Source organism: Buteo buteo, chromosome 21 (assembly GCF_964188355.1).
Source record: "Buteo buteo chromosome 21, bButBut1.hap1.1, whole genome shotgun sequence".
Classification (NCBI taxonomy): domain Eukaryota; kingdom Metazoa; phylum Chordata; class Aves; order Accipitriformes; family Accipitridae; genus Buteo; species Buteo buteo.
In genome coordinates, this window is record NC_134191.1 from 1,090,479 (window position 1) to 1,108,809 (window position 18,331).

Genomic DNA, 18,331 nt, shown 5'->3' on the forward strand with positions numbered 1-18,331 from the left:
GGTATCACACAAAACATCTACAACCGTGTTTCTTATGCAGTGCGTCAGGCACTAATTGAGCCTCTAAGTAACTGCTAGCTATTTCCTAATTCCCTCTTAATCACATTCTTATGGCTGTGGGCAAAGCTACATTTAAAATGTTGAACAAATGACTGTGTCCTGTATCAGATTAGAGGAAAAAAAGTGCCCTAGGTGCTGGAGTAGCCGGGAGGTTTCAGCAGAGCAGTCGCCCTTCTGCAATGACTTTGCCCGCTGTTGCCAGCTGCCTGCAGCCCGGGGCCAAGGACCATCCGTGCTGCTGGGGGGGATGCCCAAAGCCCGAGAGCTGCCCGGCTGCATCCTGTCCATCTTGGGGACACGGTGCTGCGAGCCCTGGCTGATGGATCAGCGATGTCGCCGAGGCCGAGCAGGGCTGGGGGTGTCTCGCCAGCCCCCGCCAAGCCGGGGTCTTTGCAGTGCTGCTGCTGGACGGTGCCAAGCCTGCTCCGAGAAAAAACAGCGTCGAGTAACTCATGGGATGTTGTTCCTCCTCTGCTGAAGGCACAGGAGGACAGTTTTGGAGCGGCCCCCTTTCAGCTGGTGTTTTTATCTCCTCTTAATCTCAGCTCTCTTCTCTCACACCAGCACTCTAAATTCCTTTGGATTTTCATTTTAAAATAGCCTTGCTTGGCTTTTCCTTATCGAGAGTCTTTTCTTGATTTATCGCTTGTGACACAACCAATTGGGTAGTCTGATAATCAGATTTAACTAGTTGGTGTGCTGCTGATTAGAAGTAGGGTCCAAACTTGCCTTTGGCTATTATTTATCCTGGTGTCATTAGTTTTTTCTTTAATCAAAAAACATGCAGCAGTAGAATAATGTTTTCCCTTTCAGCAAAGAGAAACAAGCTGCAAGAGCAGGAGCCAGGTAATGAGGGGAGGCACTGCCAGTGTACAGAAGATTGCAGTTATGGCATCTTTTGCATCAAGCTACAGCGAACGCAGTGGGAAACCAGACGGTTAAAACTGTCTTGCTGGCAAGAAAACGTCCCCATATAGGGACTTTGCAACGCAAGTTTAAGGTAAGAAGAAAGTGACTGTGTTTGTGTGTGCCCTGAGCAGCGTGAAGCATGCGTGGGGGTTGGGTGCAGACCCCCAGGCACTGCCCCTCGGGCCCCCACTCGCGTTGACTGGTTGAACACTGCTGCAGCTGCGTCCTGCAGCGCCCGGTCCTGGGCTTGGGCGCCGGGGAGGGCGCCTTGGCCAGCACATCAGGAGTGGGGCTAGCTGCTACCCTGGCCTGGGCTCAGAGCTCAGATGGGCTCAGCCTGAGCTCCAAAGACCCCTTCTCGGGAACAAATATCCCTGCGGCAATGCTAAGGAGAGAGATTTGCGGTTTGCAGATCCGCTGGGATGCGGGTGGGATTGGGAGCCAGCGGGCAAGCTGGACGTGGCTCTCCCGCGGGAGCTGCTCTCCCCGCGCAGAGAGGAGCACAGCGAGCCCCGGGAGGCACAAGGGTGGCAGGGTGGGTTTCACCCCAGTTGCGTTGTTCTGCTCTCCTGACCCCAGCCTGTCCTGGGGGGCAGGGACCAGCACCTCTCTCTCTGCTGCCCAGCAATCCCATGGGAAGCCAGGTCGGTGGGATGCGGCTGCTGCTGCTCCCAGGTGGCTGCGGTAGCAGAGGTGAGGCTGGGAGCAGATGACGGTGTGTGATACCCTACTACTTTATGGCTATATTTTCAGAAATGGCTAACTTTGCTGTCTGGATTCCCTGTATTGTTCAGCTTTGCTGCACAGCACCTATCGCCAAAATTATGCAGACGTCAACCAGAGCTGCAGTTGTAAAAATGAACAAATCCTCCCATGACAGCCCAGGGCAGCTGTTTTGGCAGGAGCTGGCTGACTGCTGGTGTAAAGTTGTTCTTGGGACAGCAAGGCCAAGTCAAATTCAGGTTTCTAGCTGCATCAGTCAAAGTGGGAAGAGTGTTTGGCCGGTGTGTATGTAGGGGAGTTGGGGTTGATACCACTCAGCTTGCCAACCTTGATGTGACAGTGTAGGCTGGCTGGGGTGGCTGGCTCCTGTCCTGGGTGGCCACGGGGTCCCTGAGCTGCTGCAGGGCAGAGGAGCCCCTGTTGTGCTGTAAGGACAGACCGTAAATACACTTTTGGTTCTGCTCCTTCATGAGCACATGCCATGCTGCAGCAGAAGGACCACACCGACTGTCCTGGGCTTGGTGGAGGAGGCTGGGAGAACAGGACTGGAGCACGTCTCCTCGTAGCCTGCCCCTGGGTGCAGCAAACCTGTTGCTGTTAAAAGGAAAGTCTTACCGATGGTTGCAGGACTCCACTTTCATCCTCCAGACTGGCATTTTTTGACAACATAGAACAGGTTTGAGAGGGAGAGCAAGTTTTCTACCCTCTTTGAGGTCCAAGGGAGAGTGGGGGAAATTCACCCTGGTGCAATGACACGAGCAGGGTGTGTGAGATGGGATTGCTAGATGTCTGACCTGGTTGTCTAGGAGGGGTTGCTCTAGCATCTGGAAGGCCCTTTGCTTCCCCACAAGGAATGGCTGATGTTTTTTCCCTTTTCCTGCCTGGAGGTTTTACAGTGCTCTCTCGCTGCACACTCAGTGCAGCAGACAGGTAACACGGTTTAAAGACCAGGGCTCAGAAGCCCAGTCCTTCTTTGAGAGGAACTAGGCTAAGTTGGGCTTTGTCTGAATAAAGCACTGCATGAAGTGTTTGTGTGAGGCGGACAAAGGTGAAGTGCAGAAAGCAATGCCTGTTACCACTCATAAATAAGAAAAGATGCTGCTCTTTGGGTGATGTCATGGCAAAGATGTGCAGAGGGATTTTTGCAGTGTTGATCGATATTTCTTGGCTGTGGCATGTGCTGGAGGCTCATAATGCCTGCAAATAAAATCCTTTCAGGCCCTGGAAGGGGGGTTAGTCTCTTAATAACACAGTGCAGAATATAGATGTCTATTTCTAGCACTGCGAGCTTTGCATGTGAAAGGTTTCAGCTGCTCTTCCCTGTCCTGTTCTTGTTCTGATCTGTTGTGGTACTCCTCTGTCTGGCAGTGGCTGCCTAAAAGCTAAATACTGGGGTGGACTCAGGCTCCAGTGTTAACTGCTGACCATTTCCACCCCACCCCAAAACAGCAATTTTAGAACCAAGGTCGACAGCCAAGTGGTGTTCCTGTGGCACTGGCAGGGCTGGGGGGGATGGTCCCTGTAGGTAGCATAAGCCCTAAAGTGGCAGTGGGGTTACTTTAATCCAGGAGAAAAGATGACAAGCCTGTGAGCACCTAATATCCCAGCTTAGTATGCTGACAGCTGCTAAAAACCAGTGCTAAAGAGACTGGCAAATATAGTAACATGAAAAGATAGTTTCCCATCTCCCTCTCCTCTGGGTGAATGTTTCATCTATAGCATTGCACGTCGCAACGTGCAACTGGAAAAATACTGTCTGCGCAGATAAAGTACATATAAAACCCATGGCCCAGTTCTGTAAAGCCAGAGTGATCTCAACCCTTAAAGTCTTTGTTAAACATGAAAAAGACTTTATTCCGTGAAAGATTAGACTGTCAGGAATGGATTGCTGTTTGATTGTGCTCTGGTCCAAGTTACTTTGCTCTTTCCTCCCAGGCTTTAGCAGGGTAATACCTATGTCAGGTTACCTTCAGTATAGATGCCTCACGTGGAGGTCTCGAGCCGGTGCGCTGCTCTCCAAGGGCCCTGACCACCGGCTGCAGCCCCCGGGACAAGTATTGCTACGAAAAGCAGTGGGTGGCTTGACTGGCGCTGAGCCCATCCGGCTCCTTGCCCCTTATCGACTGCTGCAGGCTCTGAGTCTGGATCTAGCGGAGTCATTCCTATGTGGGTTAAGTTGCTATTGCCACTCACATTTTAAACCTGAGCATCTCTTGCTGCACTGCGAAGGTGAGGTCTCTGTGGCAAGAGACCCAGGCGTAGACCTTACCCTGCCAAGAGACAAGAGTTTTCAGAGCTTCAATATAGTTCATGATTTTCAGTCTGATTTACAGCTTGGGAAGATGGGTTTCAGAGCAGAAATGAAAACTTGGTGGTTATTGCTAGAACTTGATGTCAGTTTTGTTCTAATTTTTTGCCCTTGATAAATGACAGCATTACAGGTATTTTCTCCTGCATCTGCCATTTCATCCATCAGTCTAAATGTGGTGTATGTCTTTGCAGCCTGCCCATGGTCTTGCAACTGAAACAATAACGGCTGATTTGCCCCGAATCCCCCCTACACTGAGGATGGTCCGCGCAGCTGAGCAGAGGGGAGGCAGGTACGTGGGGGGAGCAGGCAGGGAGCTCTGTGCGCAGCAGGAGGGCACGGGTGGTTTTGGCAGAGGGGTTACTGCTCCGGGTGTGTTGGGGTCTCTGGCTCCTGCCGTGGGAGCAGCAGGTCCGTGTTTGCAGCTGCCCTTGGCCGTGCCGATGGCTATTCCCTGTGCCTTGGCAATGGGCTAGCATGGGAGCTGTGCAGGGCAGGTGCTCTGAGATGCTTTTGTGCCAAAATTAATGATAATGGGAGAATTAACTTTTGCCAGTATTCCTGTGGCAGTGGATCTGGAGGCTGAGAAGATTGCTGTGTGGGTGCAGGTGGAGCAGGGGACAGGTCAGGATCCGGCCGGACTGGGCAGGGATCTCACTGTGGCCCCAGGGCTGGAGATGCACCACGGCTCTGCGGGAGCTGGGCTTTGTGGGGTGTTGTGGGGGTTGTAAGGCAGGTGGGCAAAGTCTCTGTGGGCAAACACCTCATGGTGGGTTGTTTTCTGATGGGGAAAACATGGATATTTCTGGTGCTACCTCCCTCCAGCTTTGAAGAGTGTCTAAAACCCGCTGGCGCTGTTATCTTTCCCCTTGGCTGTTGCTGGCAGTGGGATGCTGCTTCAGAAGATGCAGCCAGAGATGTGTCTGCACAGCATAGAAGGTGGGACTTGGGCTCCAGAGCGTGTCCCTGCAGGTAATTCTTGGGGCTGCCACCCCGGTGTGACCACTGGCTCTGGCTGATGTGAGTCACGGACTCCTCGGCTTCTCTGAGCACAGGGTGCTGCTCCTCGGCTGCCTGTTCTGGGCCTTTGCTTGGCTTTAATTTTGCAGCATTGCCTGGAGAGCTGAACTGAGCCCAGGCTGCTGAGCAGAATATGGTGCCTTACAGGGCCAAGCTGGATTCTGCCCCAGGGAAGTCCCAGGTACCTTCCTCCCCTCCATACAACGTCCATTTCCACTAGTGGATACCGAATAACACAGAGGAAGCATTACCTCTTTCTTTTTTTTTTTTCCCCTGCAAGACCTTGGTTATTGAAAGCAAAATAAACCATGTGTCTTAGACAAATATTATGATATTTCATTATTCACACTAAGTGTGATAAGTGAGCTGTTTTAGGGACTGTGGTACATGATTTATTTAGCTTGGATGTGGATATAAATCCAATCTTTGGAGGAAGCATTATAACTGTGTAGGAATGCGGATGCTCTCATGTCCACTGGAGCATAGCCAGTACCTAGTACCTAATTTGTAATGTTTTAATGTAAACAGGGCACCCAAGACCACTTGTAACATGTTATAGGAACCAGGTGATTTCACCAGTGTCTAAGGAGAGCGTGAAGAAGAAAAGTGAAAGGCATGTACCAGATCTTCAAATGGAGAAGGGAAGTTCCATTTAAGATAAACATTTCTTCAGTGCATAAAATTATTGATTACTATGCTCAGGATAAAAGGGAGCAATAGAAGAAGTACTTTGTTCCATTGCCTTTATCTTACAGACAGCATTTTGGGATTTCAGCTTGGATTGTCCACATCCCTAGAACAAAACCAGCAGTGATGTGTGTTGCACATATGGAGGGGTGGCTCCAGCTGGAGCCTCATCCCTCCTGGTGTGTTGACAGTGCAGATCAGGGCACTTTCCCCTTGTCCCACTGATTTTACATAAGATGCTCAGCCAGGCACAGCTCTCCAGGGAGCCCTTTCCTGCTCAGCTGCCTGCCTTGGTGGGATGGGGCACAGAGTGTTTGGTGTACCCAGGCCTGATACAGTTGCTGCTTCTATAAGGTTTTTTTTTTTCCTAGGTTTTAATTTTGCTTCAGAGCCTGGGATGCTTTCCTAGGTCTCTAAGATGGATAGCTGCTCTATCCAGCAAGCTGTGCTCTATTAAAAGAAATGTTTCAGCTACAAAACATAGATGTTGTGGGGCCGGTTAGCTCAGTTGGTTAGAGCGTGGTGCTAATAACGCCAAGGTCGCGGGTTCGATCCCCGTACGGGCCACTGCTTTTACCTGGAGTACCGTGTTCAGCTGTGGGACCCCCAACATAAGAAGGATGTGGACCTGTTGGAGCGAGTCCAGAGGACCGTAGTTGGGTTGTTCAGCCTGGAGAAGAGAAGGCTCCGGGGAGACCTTAGGGCAGCCTGCCAGTACCTAAAGGGGGCTACAGGAAAGGTGGGGAGGGACTTTGTACAAAAGCAGGCAGTGATAGAACAATGGGTAATGGGTAGATTTAGATCAGATGTGGGGAAGAAGTTCTTCCCTGTGAGAGTGGTGAGGCACTGGAACAAGTTGCCCAGAGAGGTTGTGGATGCCCCATCCCTGGAATTGCTCAAGGCCAGGTTGGATGAGGCTTTGAGCAACCCGGTCTAGTGGAAGGTGTCCCTGCCCATGGCAGGAGGGTTGGAACTAGATGATCGTTAAGGTCCCTTCCAGCCCAAACCATTCTATGATCTGGGTTGAAGGCTTGAAAGGCTAATAGGTTTTTCTTTGCCTTTAAGTATGCAAGAGCCAGATCCTGTGAGGTGCTGGTATATCTTCCATGGTTAAAGCTGCTTGCAGTCAGTAACCCCAGCTGGGGTTTGGCCCATGCTGGTGATCTGTGAGCCTGTTCCAGTTTTATGCTGGAGTTTTCCAAGAGTTAACACTGGACTATTTGTATTTTTATGGGTGTTGGCTGACAGGCTATTTATGACAGCAGAACTACATGAATTAATATTCATAGACTTCCCCTGACTATGCAATACAAATCGTGAATGGTTGTGACAGCGTGCCCTTGCTCAAACCACAGCATGGCAGTTCCTTAGATGTAGCTGGAGCACCTTTGTGCGCAAATTTAGGCTTTCCTGGAAGAGCTCTGCCATTGCCTTCAGCACTGCAAGAACAAGTCTGTGCTGGTTGCAGAGCGATGCAGCCCTCGGTGCACACCTTGGTAATTAAGGTGACCCTTCATCCCTTGAGCTGTGGTGGCAGCTGGGCTATGGGGATGTATTGATGGGCAGGAGACTTCTGGGCTATCAAATCCAGACCTGGACCTGAGCGGCTTTCCAGGCATCATAAAGTGGCTTTGCAGTTTGATTTCAAATCTGAAGGACATTACGGGAAGTGGCATGAACATACATAGTAGAAAACTGTATGAGTATGTGCTGGCACTGCAGCCAGCCCAGCACAGTGGCATGGCCCTGCTGAGCACAGTGGGGCAGGTAGTTACTGCCAGCAAGAACCCTGCCTGAGCTATGACAGGACTGACCACCTTTGAGGTGACAAAGGATTCGAGGCTAAGGCTGGCAGCAATGAAAGCAAAGGACGGTATAATTGCTTTTGTAGTGCTCAGGGTGGGTGTAGCAGGACAGGAGCGGACATTTGGTGGGTCCAAGCCCAAGGCAGAAGAGCCATTGCTTTGTGGGAATGCGCAACAGGAGTTGCCACACCTGCATGTGGCCGGGTTGCAGGGATGTGGAGACGTGTCCACCTTGTCCTCAAGCTGCAGATCTGGGGCGGAGGCAGAGCCTGACGGCCCTGTCTGCACCGGCAGAGGAAGGAACGACTGGGGTGCTTGTGGGGGCTGGAGGAGAAGCTGTGACTGAGCCACACTGAAGTTGAAGCAAAAGATGGCCAAAACTAGAGAGTACAAGAAAATGAATTGACAATGATATAATGGAAGGAAAAAGCAGAATAGGGTCTAACAAGATCCCGGCTATGTCAGAATCAAAAGGGATTATATATATGTGTGTGTAAATCCCTCATTGGAACTGGTATCCTTATGTGGAAGAAAGCAATACTGCTTTTCTCCTTCCACACACTATTTCTGGTGCTCTGTAAAGTCATGCCCAAGACTCACTGGTATTTAATAAAGAAAATGCTCAGTCTTTAGGGAAAGCAGTGCCAGAGTCCAGAAAAATAGATACTTTAATAGCCATGTGATTGAATAAATGTTATTCTTTCCCTTGTTTTTATAATAAGAAAAAGCATTTGGTGAGAAAGCTTTATCACTTTGAAGACTGACATCTTCCATCATTTAAGCCCTACTACTCAGATATGGAGAGGGGAAAGGGGAAAGTTGCATGTCCCTGAAGAAAACAAGCAAAACATGCTGGAGCCTCCAAAGTGCTGTGATGCAGCTGGTGGAGAGCCTGCAAAGGAGGCTCAAACCTCTGAGCCAGGGCTCCTGTGCCTCGGTTCATCTGTACCGTGGGGAGAAGGTGCTACGTGTCCTTGTGGAGAGGGGCAGGTGGGTCCCTGTTCTGGCAAAGGCCAACTTGCCAAGTTGGGATTCAACAATTCATCTCGGCAGTGGAGGTGGAGAGCCAAGAAGTCCAGGGGTGAGCACGGTCACATCCACAGCTGCCCTGCTCTTCCTGAAGAGGTGTCAGCAGGAGCAAACGGCAAGATCAACCAACTCTGTCCCTTGGTGACAAGAATTAGCCTGAAGCCTTGCTGTTGTTGTTGATTTGGAGCCCTTTCTTGGAAAAAGCCAAAATTATTCATCCTCCGTACACAGTGGTTATAAGCAGAAGGGCAACATTTTCCAACAGTTTTTTCCCAGACAAATATAAATACATATGTGAATATTTTGTGTGCTCATGTCTGTTTTGCCATGTTCTTTGTTGCAAATGCCCTTCCCCCACCTAAGCAGAGCAATCAAAAATCCCATTTTGACATTTTCAGCTCAATTTTTTCCAATGATATTGTGTGAATGCTTTGAGGACTGATGCATGGAGAAAAAAGGGATCACTTTGCGTGTCTGTTGTGAGCAGGGCAGGACATAATGGGCTTAAATGCACTAGGGAAGAGTTAGGAGGAATGTGTCCAGTGGTGAGGATGGAGGGTGGTGACAGTCCTCCCCGTTACGGGTTTAGCTTGTGCGGCTGAATGGCGGTGGAGGGGTATGGCACACTCGTACAGCTGCATTGGAGCCTTCTCGCGATGCTAAGTGAGGTGAAATGCGCATGTGAAATTGTGGTTCTGAGGCTTTCTCGCTGTACACTGATGTTATTTTTCTTTGACAACAGACACAGCTCCTGTTTTGGACAAGGGAGCAGCAATGTCTGCTCCACCTGCGAAGGATGACGGTGGCTGCTGAGCTGCATCGACCTGCAAGTACAAAGGCAAGGCTAACAACACATGTTAAATCTCAGGTGGGTCTTACATGGGCAGAAAATCCTTCTTTTTTGTAGTAAATACACTGTCAAATACACTGGCAAGCAGAGGAGGAGCAGGAGATGTTGGTGTCCCTTAAGGGACTGGGTGAGGTTTTTAAAAGGGCGGTCATAACACAGCTGGGCTGCTCAGATGTGCGACGGTGAGTTCATATTTCCAAGGTTTGCTGCAGCTGGCGGACAGCTTGAGGAGAGCTCTCTGCTGGGGCCAGGGCTGCGTGGCTGCTGAGAGTGAATCTCCTTCGCTCCCTGAGTTTTCATTCCACGTGCTTCCACCCCGCCCTCTCATTTCTTTTATTATGACAAGGGTATTTGTTACTCACCCTGCCATTAGAGATGGTCTCAAACATCACCTGCGGCTCTGGGCAGCTTCAGGTTTCTGGTTTGGCAATCCACATTACACATTTTGCAGTTTGGCTCCAATCTCCAGTTCATAAAGTAGCTGGAGCTGAGGCAAAGCTCCCAGGTTGCTCTGTGCTGCTTTGGATTAAACTCTCAGCCATCCTTCTTTTACTGTTATTGCTTCTGAGGCTGTATTTTATTTTTTTTTATTGTTTGGTAGTCTCTGTAAAATGAAAATAATAACAGTAACCCTCTGAGGCTTTGAGCCTAACACCTGCTGGAAGCAGAGCTGGAATCTGTTGCACTAGTTGCTGGTTTGCTCTCCAGCACTGCCTGTATCTGGGTTGTCATTAGGAAGCAGAAACTTATGATGGCAAAGTGTCTACCCTGGGAAAGGCAGGAGAGGAGGAGGGGAAAGGCACTAACCTGGGCTGCCGGTGTGCTCGCAGCATGAAAACGATGAAGGAACTCCTCAGTTGGACCCCGCTGGGTTTCCTTTCCAAACCTAGGTGGCCACAAGTATGGCTTTGTTCCTTTAGGAAGAATAATATTTTTGAATATGCAGAAGACCAAAGAGCTGGGTTGACTGACCCTGCTCTTCAGGGTGGTTGTTGGATGGAGATGCTCTGAGATGAGCAGTGCCTGGTAGTGAGACCATGCTTAAAATAGCATAGTTACAGGTCTGGAGACAGAACAACTCGTGTAGCCTGAGGTGAAGTTTAAAAAGAATTTGAACTGTCAAAAGCAGAAAAGGGCATTTGAAAACATAACACTCTGCTTTCCCAGTTACTTGTGTAACTAAATCAGCTAACCCATGTGTCATCTACAGTCCAATTCTCCTTTTATAGTAAAAACAAATATTGGAGGGACTCGGGGCCAAATGCTGCTTTTTTTGTCAATCTACATTGTTGGCATGGTTTCCAGAGCTGCTGAGCTATCAAATCTTGACCAGAGGCGGGAGAAGTAGTGATGGTTTGCACCTTTCAGAGCCGGGCTGCATCATCGCCACCTTCCAGGGAAGACCTTGGGCATCCTCAGCACCGTCAATGCCCAGTGTTTGGAGCATACTTCACCTTCCTTGTGACTGTTGCATGGACACGGCTGCAGTTCTTCTTTAAAATGTCATTAATGAACTATGACGTATTACAAATGAACTGATGCAGACCGTAGTGTTATAACCTTCCTAAAACTAATGATTGGGCATTTTCTACATGGTGTAGAAAGTAGAGAGGGAGGCAAAAAACAGATGTAAGCAGTTCTGACTTCATTTTGGGTGGTTTAAATGCAATGGTAGTTGGTGCAGGAGCTCTAGAAAATCTCTTTGAGTGTGTGCAGAGTAAGGACTGAGAGTTTAGATTTTCTCCTGTGTAGAACTCTTATGAAATAGTCTTTCTTTTTAAAAAGCTTCTATATAGACTCTTTAAAGTAGGCAAAAGGAATGTTTCATAAAGGTGGCTGAAGAACAGAAGTGCTTCTAGGAGCTTTGAATAAAAAATAGATGTTGGTAATAGGTGTGCCAGCCTTAAATATTTTATCAAACTGGAATTATTTAATTAGAGTTTTGCTTTGGATCAATATGGTATGGGAGACTGTAGGAGCTGGACATGGGGGATTTTGATGCTATCAAGATATTTCAGACTTTGATTTGGAAATGATTTTCCACTTCAAAGTACAGTATTTTGTACGTTGGGTAACAACACCAAGTGAAAAACCTAAATATTTGACTGGCATTTTTTTCTGGATCTAGAGGGCTTGTTTTGGTTCAGAAAGAAGCCACACTTTTAAATCTTTCACCATGTTTTTCAAAATAGACATGAGGACTCAAGCTCCTGACTGACTCCAGAGGTCAGGATGGCTTTGCATCCTCTGTCTGTCTGTCCCTTCCTTGTCCCTGAATCCCTGAGCAAGGCCACGAGTGTTACCCAAACCTCAGCAGAGGATAGCTCCGGGGGAGACAGCCCGGATGCGTTTAGCACTAGCGTTAGCGAGCGCTGCAAAACTTTTAAAACAAGGAGCGTTTCCATATCATTCTTTGAAGCACAAGGCAGATCTGTGCTCTTAGTCACTTTCTCCATCATAATTTCATGGCATCGACATTGCACTCTAGGGAAGCAAATCGCTCCGGAGAGCTAAGAAAAACAAAAGTACATTTAGTTTATCCTAACAAACGCATCGGCGAAGGGAAGGAGGGTGAGCCCGTCTGCCCGCAGCGGGGCGGCGGTTCCCGGGCGCACAGCACCACCTAGTGAGGTCCTGGCCCAGAGCAGCCTCCTCTGCCCGGCCCGGGCTCTGGTTTTCCTTGGGGAAAGTTGTATCTGGTGGATTTGCCTCCTAAAAGAAACAGCCAAACCTTGCCGGGGCTTCCTCACAGCTGGCATGGACAGGTTTTGGGAGAGCAGGCAGCCGAGCATCCCGGCTTCTGCCTGCTTGGGCAGTGGGAAGCAGCTGGCCAGATGCTTCGGGCTCCCGAGACGGGGATGGAGAGAGGAAGAAAGGCTGAGAGCAGCGCTAGGGGAACGTGCTGTGTGTGCCTTTGTCCCTTAAGAAATAGGGCTGGTTGTGTAGGTGCGCAGGCAGTGAAAGGGAAGCAAGCCATTCTCTGAACTGCAATCATTTTGGTCTTTAAATTATACCTTCTGCAGGTGTGTTGGCATGCTGGCACAGCGGATGCGAGCGCTACAGTTTGAGCTGCTGTGTTGAAGGAGAGGAGAGTTTACATCTGACTTTGGTCAGGATGGTCCTTTTAGAGGCCCCAGTATCCTGGGGATGCCCTGTTTGCGAATGTGCCTTTTTGTTCCCTCCCCCTCCATGAGCAGGGTGTAAGTAATGACGTTTTATAGACCCAAACCCAGAGCATCGCAGCAGAGCCCGGGGAAGCCTGGAGGCCCATTGCTAATGCAACTTCCTCCGCTGGCCCCAAGCACCGATGTGAGACATTAATTTCTCAAGCCAATGACAGCTATGTCTTTGAACAGCAATGGAGAAAGAACAGTTGATCAGGTGAGCCTTTAAGATGTAAGACTTTATCTTTTGAGAAAAGTGTGCAGCTGAAAATACCAGGGAGAGAACAATGCGGCTTCAACCTGGAGCACAGGGAGGGCGGCTGTGTTAGAGGGCAACCAGGAGGTTTATTTCAACAAAGCATTTGGGGAACATTTGTTAATATTTCATAGTTGGGCTTAAAAATGGAGAAAATACTATTCCCTTCATTTTTGAAAAGCTAGGTGGAGCAGCTGCAGCAACTGGGAACGTTAATAATGTTGCTCTTTGTGGCATTTAACAATGTGCTGTTTCCATGTTGTGTGCTTTTGAGTCACTTCCAAGGTGTTTTCACCAAGACCTCCTATTTTCATGGATTTTACTGCTTGGGAATATAAAATCCATTTTGGGTTAAATAAGGCAGGTTTGTTTTGTCTGAGGTATGAGAAGAAACTAGCTCTGTGAAGTGATGGCCATAACTTCAAGTAAGTTGAAGGTGTTGTCTGTAAAATACCTGCTTTGGGGGAAGGTTATGTTTTCACTTGAATGAAACTGTTGCCCCAGTTTTCCATTGTGAACCCACAAAACAATGAGTTTTTGAAGAAGGGATTGTTATATGGCGACCCATTTTATTAAAAAAATTTTGTCAAATACAGTTCATATAAACCCCACATCTAAGAACAATGTTCCTATAGTGCTCCCCACCCTTCTTATGGAATAGTGTTGCATTACTCTTTGAGGGATGCTTAAACACAATACAAACACATGTGTCTGCATACTGGATAAAATCATTCAGCTTAACCTTTAAACACTTCAAATACTTTTACTTAATAAATAGTTTTGAATTTCCTCTATAGGCAGAATTGGTGTATTTACAGGCATAGGGTTGATTTATTGTTTATTTAACTAGTTCTAAAAGCATTTTAGACTTTGAGACTCAAGTGGTTAGTTTGTGTGATGATGTAAATCAGTGGATCTCAGCCGAAGCCTGTATTGACTTGATCCTAATCCAGATTAACGCGTCTTGTCTCTTAAACGGTTTCCTTGATCTGTTTTGATGAAGTTTGGTGATCCAAGATATTTTTTCCTAGTTAATCAGAATGAAATGTAAGTCAAACCTTCATCCCCAGTTATCTCTTGGTCTTTGCAAGCTTGTATTTTCCTTGCTTGGGCAGGGATGAGCTGAGGAAATCCTTCCACAATGCTGTTAGGCCAGCTGGGAGCACAAAGCACCCCAAATGCCAGAGGATTCCCACACGGCTTTTTTAGCAATCTGAGTAAATATTTTACCACTCGCATCGTTAATTCAGTGGCAGAAGATCATCTCTTCTTGCTGATTCCTGGGCAGCTGCCCTGACTTTGGTATGGGAGAGGAGAATTTGGTTCTTCCTCCTCCTAATAATGTCTGCAGTTCAGGATGGCAGCCAGCATACTGGGTACCTCAAAATACTCTGTGGTAAGAGTTTGTAAGCAGGAAAAAGAGATGGATTCCACATCTATGCAGAGGGAACAGAAAATCCGAGAATGATTTTGTAAAGCTTCAACACCAGGAGATGAATCTGAAGGGAACCAAACCTTATTAGCTCCACTGCTCATGGAAATGCTTTTGCTTTCCTTCGTTTCCCCTCTGTCACAGAACAGATCACTTTCTCCTTATTTCCTTTGCCGAGATTCATTATCCCCTTGCTGGTGCTGCTGCTCCAAAGGAGAGAACAGGCTGATCCAGCCTGCCTGCCTCCAGAACAGTTTGATTTGTGATGGTTTGTGTATGAATTTTTCTGAGCAGGACCAAGGACCTGGTGAACTGTGGGAGCCCAGACCCCCCTGCTCCTCCTTCTCCCCCCCAGCAAGCCAGGTATGGACAGCACCGGCAGCTCTCCCAGGGGATGGGACTGATGCCGAAGCCCCACTCTCCGGAGCGGCCGCCCCGGTCAGCCCTGCTGTGCCTGTTGTCAGCTCAAGCCGTGGATGGGCCATGGGGTGCCGGTTGGCTTGTAAGGGCTATAGGGTGCCGGTTTGCCAGTGCTGCTGTGGTGTACTGGAAGGCGATGTTGTGAAATTCTGGTTTTGCAATAAGAGCAAACATAAGAGCATCCTCTCTTCCATGGCTGGGTTGCCCAAGGGCCGGGTGTCGGGGCTTGCCAGGATGGGGGGACTGCGTGCAGCTGCCCGTGCCCCCCCGCGGTCCTGGCAGCAGCCGTTCCCTGGCATGGGGCTGCTGGAGCTGCAGCGGCACGGCTCGGGGAGGCTGAGGGCCAGGCCGGTGTCCATCCAGGAGGGGACAGAGGGTGTAACACTGGGAACTGGGAAAAGTCTGACAATGTGATCCGCAGCAGAGTGAAACGCCAAGAGTTTGCTGGGTGGGTGCTGCGGACATCATGTAAACTAAATGTTTCTTCTAAAAGCAAGAGGTTTTAGGGCTGGTGTTTCCCACCAGTGCAGGGATGTGCTGTTAGCACTGGGCTCTGCCCTGTCACGCTGGAGCAAAGGATGCTGCAGTGTGGAGTCAACCAGGAGGCAAAGCAGGACACAAGATATAGCGGTGACTTTATTCCAGATGATTAGAAGGAGAGGGCTGATTCACAGCTGACTGTTTTCTGAGTGAGTTTGAAATCAGTGAGGAGATTGCTCACCACCAAAATAATTTAGTTTGGCAACTGATTTTGATAAGAGCACTGAGCTGGACAAATCTGCCTGAACAAATTCTCCTGGAAGATAGTTTTCAGATTCACTTCTTTTTCTCATCTATCCAATATTTCAAAGCAGTGGATGAGATGAAAAAGCTGAGAAGGCAGGCAGCCTGGGACTTGCCTTTGTTCTCTGCTGCGGCTCTGTGCTGCTTTCCAGCCGCCTGCCTTTTCCCTTCGTTTGATCCTGCTCGCCAGCCTGAAATGCTGCATCCCCTCTGTGGTCTCTGCTGCCGGGTGGCTGTGCCAGCTGAGGCTGCTGCCAGGGTCAGCCTGGCCGAGGACAGCCTGGTTAGCATTTTGTGGCTCAGAAGGGAAGGGTTACTGTGGATTTTTTGCGGTGTTGCTGAGCTCTGTTAACCCAGAGTTCAGGGATTTTGGCACAGCAGCTTCCCCAGCCCTGCCTTGCCCCGTGACCACTGCTCCGTCTCTGTTCTTCCTCTGGTTGCTCTCATCCTCCCAGGTTTCAGCGCCACTGAGGGCTCCTGAAACCAGAGCCTGATTCTGGATGAACGTAGATGTGGACTGAGGATTTTGGGCAACTGGGTGGTTCCTGAGCCTCTGCACCCCAGGGTGCTGGGCTGAGCCGGTGTGCGAGTGCAGGTTACCCACGGGCAGCACGGGGTGCCTCAGGCCGTGTGTCCTGCCGTGCAGGATCAGTGCAGAGTGTCCTGCTGGGCGGCATGTCTCCTCGGACCGGGATCCCTCCTTGCTGCAGAAGGGCTGGAAAAGATCTCATCATCTGGAGCATTAAGTGCTGTGTCAGATATGACACGTGCTACTTGCAGTGTTCCTGGGGACCTCTTCCTTGCAAACCAGTGGAAATTTGTAACTGTGCTTTGGGAGTGTTTCTAGATGTCACCTCTGTTGAGCCCCTCTGTCACACAGGCACGACTGTGGCTCCCCATATACTCCTGAGGATGAAGCCAAAGATGCCTTTGTACAGTTTGCAGCCAGCAAATGCTGCTGTAGGACTGCTGCAGCAAAACACATGGTGGTCCAGAGTCTGACTGCATTGAACACATATTGAATAAGGAGGTGATGTTAGCGTGCACAACTGTGCGATAGATTTATACCTCAGCCCACTGCACTGATTGTTTCAGATATGTTTTTGAGGCGTGTAATATAAAATGAGAAATTCTTGAACTTTCAGCTTGTCTTATGTTGCCAATGTAAAAAAAAAAGTAATTGCACATCTCTCTCTTCAGCGAGCGTAAGGACTCTGCAGAGGTCTGCATCTGGGCACAGGCTGTGGTCAGCAGCACAGCACCCTGGCGTTTATCACTGGACTGAACACGTGCCTGGAGCCCGAGGGGCTGGGGATGCTGGAGGGCTTGTGCTGTGATGGTGGGCTTGCTGCCACCCCTCTGCGGGACAGGGACAGCCGTGTGCTGGCCTGCACAAAGGCAGCCTCTCAGCAAGGCAAGAGCCAGTTTTCACTTTTGTTCTTTCCCAGCTGCCGCTCTTGCAGTGGGAGTTCAGTGGCTGCAACACAGGAACTGGTTCCAGTCCTGTGAAGCTTGGAGTGTGCTGGTGTCGGTGGGGAGCAGGGCTGTGCCCACAGCTCTGTCCCCTTCCAGCAGGCTCTATGTCACTCTTTATTCTCATTTGGTTTTGCCAGTACCAGCTGCAAGCATTCACTGAGAGCAGGAGCACTCTTCCAGCCAGCGAGCCCCATGAGGGTAAGCAGATGAGTGTCCTCAGGCAGTGGGCAGCTGACTTTCCTGGGGCCTTGCAGGACAGGGCAAAACTGCCCCTCTCTCCTCCTTTGGGCCACCCAGCGAGGCTTTCTCCAAAGAAAAAGACAAAGATGTCATGCACGGGGACTGCAGGAGCCAGCGAGCTCCCCTGTCCCTGCACCCAGGCTGCGAGGGGTGACGGGTGCTTCCTCCTGCCGGGTCTGCTGAATTTGCTGATGTCCAGTCTCTGCAACTGGTGGTACCTGGGGGACTGTGCTCAGCTTCTTAGGAAAGAGCTACAGCCAAAATACAGGTGAGGTGAGCACTGGGCAGCTGGCACGGTTTGGGCTTTCCTTTTGCAGGTGATGGAGATGGCAGCGGCTGTCCCCATTGCCAGCAGAGGAGGCCCTGGGTGCTGAAGGGCATCCAGGCAGGTTCCCCATGTCCTTACCACCCTGTGTCTCTTCTTGCCTTGTTCCCCCACCCCAGGTGGGTTTGTGGACTCTCTGGACATGGCCATGGATCCCCCTCTGCTGTTTGCTGACTGCAAGATGCATCTGCCAGTGCCTCACACCTACAGGGTCCAGGTGAGCTCCCGTGGCTGCTCTGCTGCAGCGTCCGTCGTGGCACAGGGTGCTCCGCAGGGCTGCAGCGGGCAATGCCACCAGTGTGGCATCCCTGATCTGCCTGGAGAGCTGCCCTGCGAGGGGCTGCGCCTGGCGTTTGGGCTGCGCGCAGTCCAGCAGTGAGGAGCTCCAAGCCTTCGTGACCTGACCCTGCACCCGCTGCAGCCCATGGCCCCGCTGACCCCCCTGTGGGACCAGAGTCCGGCAGCATCCTGGTATTCCAGCTGCAAATGCCAGAGCACACATTCATCTTAAAACCACTGGACTATTATATTCAGTTCTGTATTTTTGGGTAAGTATCTGCTACATGTACCTATTTTGACAGAGTTATTTTTACTCATTAAAACAACCATTTTTTGGTGTACCGTTATATTTATTGCTTCTTCCCTTCATGACTTAATGATAAGAAAAGATAACTCTGGTTCTGGCAGGAACCATTGTTTTTCTGCTTGAATTAATGATAGTATTTTAATAGCTTCAGATAAAGGATTAGCACTTGGTTTTGGCAAAGAACTGCTTTTACTGCTTGAAATAGTCTGGAGTGTGCATTTTGAATGGGCAAGTTGCCGTTAAAAATTATTTGTACCC

General features: G+C 49.6%; 1 long non-coding RNA gene and 1 other non-coding gene across 4 annotated transcripts; both read left to right on the plus strand.

The window, feature by feature from the left end:
• Positions 1-907: 907 nt before the first annotated feature.
• On the plus strand, positions 908-18,040 carry LOC142042528 (uncharacterized). 3 transcript variants are annotated; one of them, XR_012653794.1, is made up of 5 exons: positions 908-1,060; positions 4,195-4,292; positions 4,826-4,972; positions 9,284-9,409; positions 17,607-18,040. It is a non-coding gene; the product is annotated as an uncharacterized LOC142042528 (long non-coding RNA). The 3 variants fall into 3 exon arrangements; XR_012653795.1 differs by lacking the exons at positions 908-1,060; positions 4,195-4,292; positions 4,826-4,972; positions 9,284-9,409 and adding exons at positions 16,330-16,860; positions 17,060-17,435; XR_012653796.1 differs by lacking the exons at positions 908-1,060; positions 4,195-4,292; positions 4,826-4,972; positions 9,284-9,409 and adding exons at positions 16,330-16,860; positions 17,060-17,430.
• On the plus strand, positions 6,201-6,274 carry TRNAI-AAU (transfer RNA isoleucine (anticodon AAU)). The gene has a single exon. It is a non-coding gene; the product is annotated as a tRNA-Ile (tRNA).
• Positions 18,041-18,331: the final 291 nt, after the last annotated feature.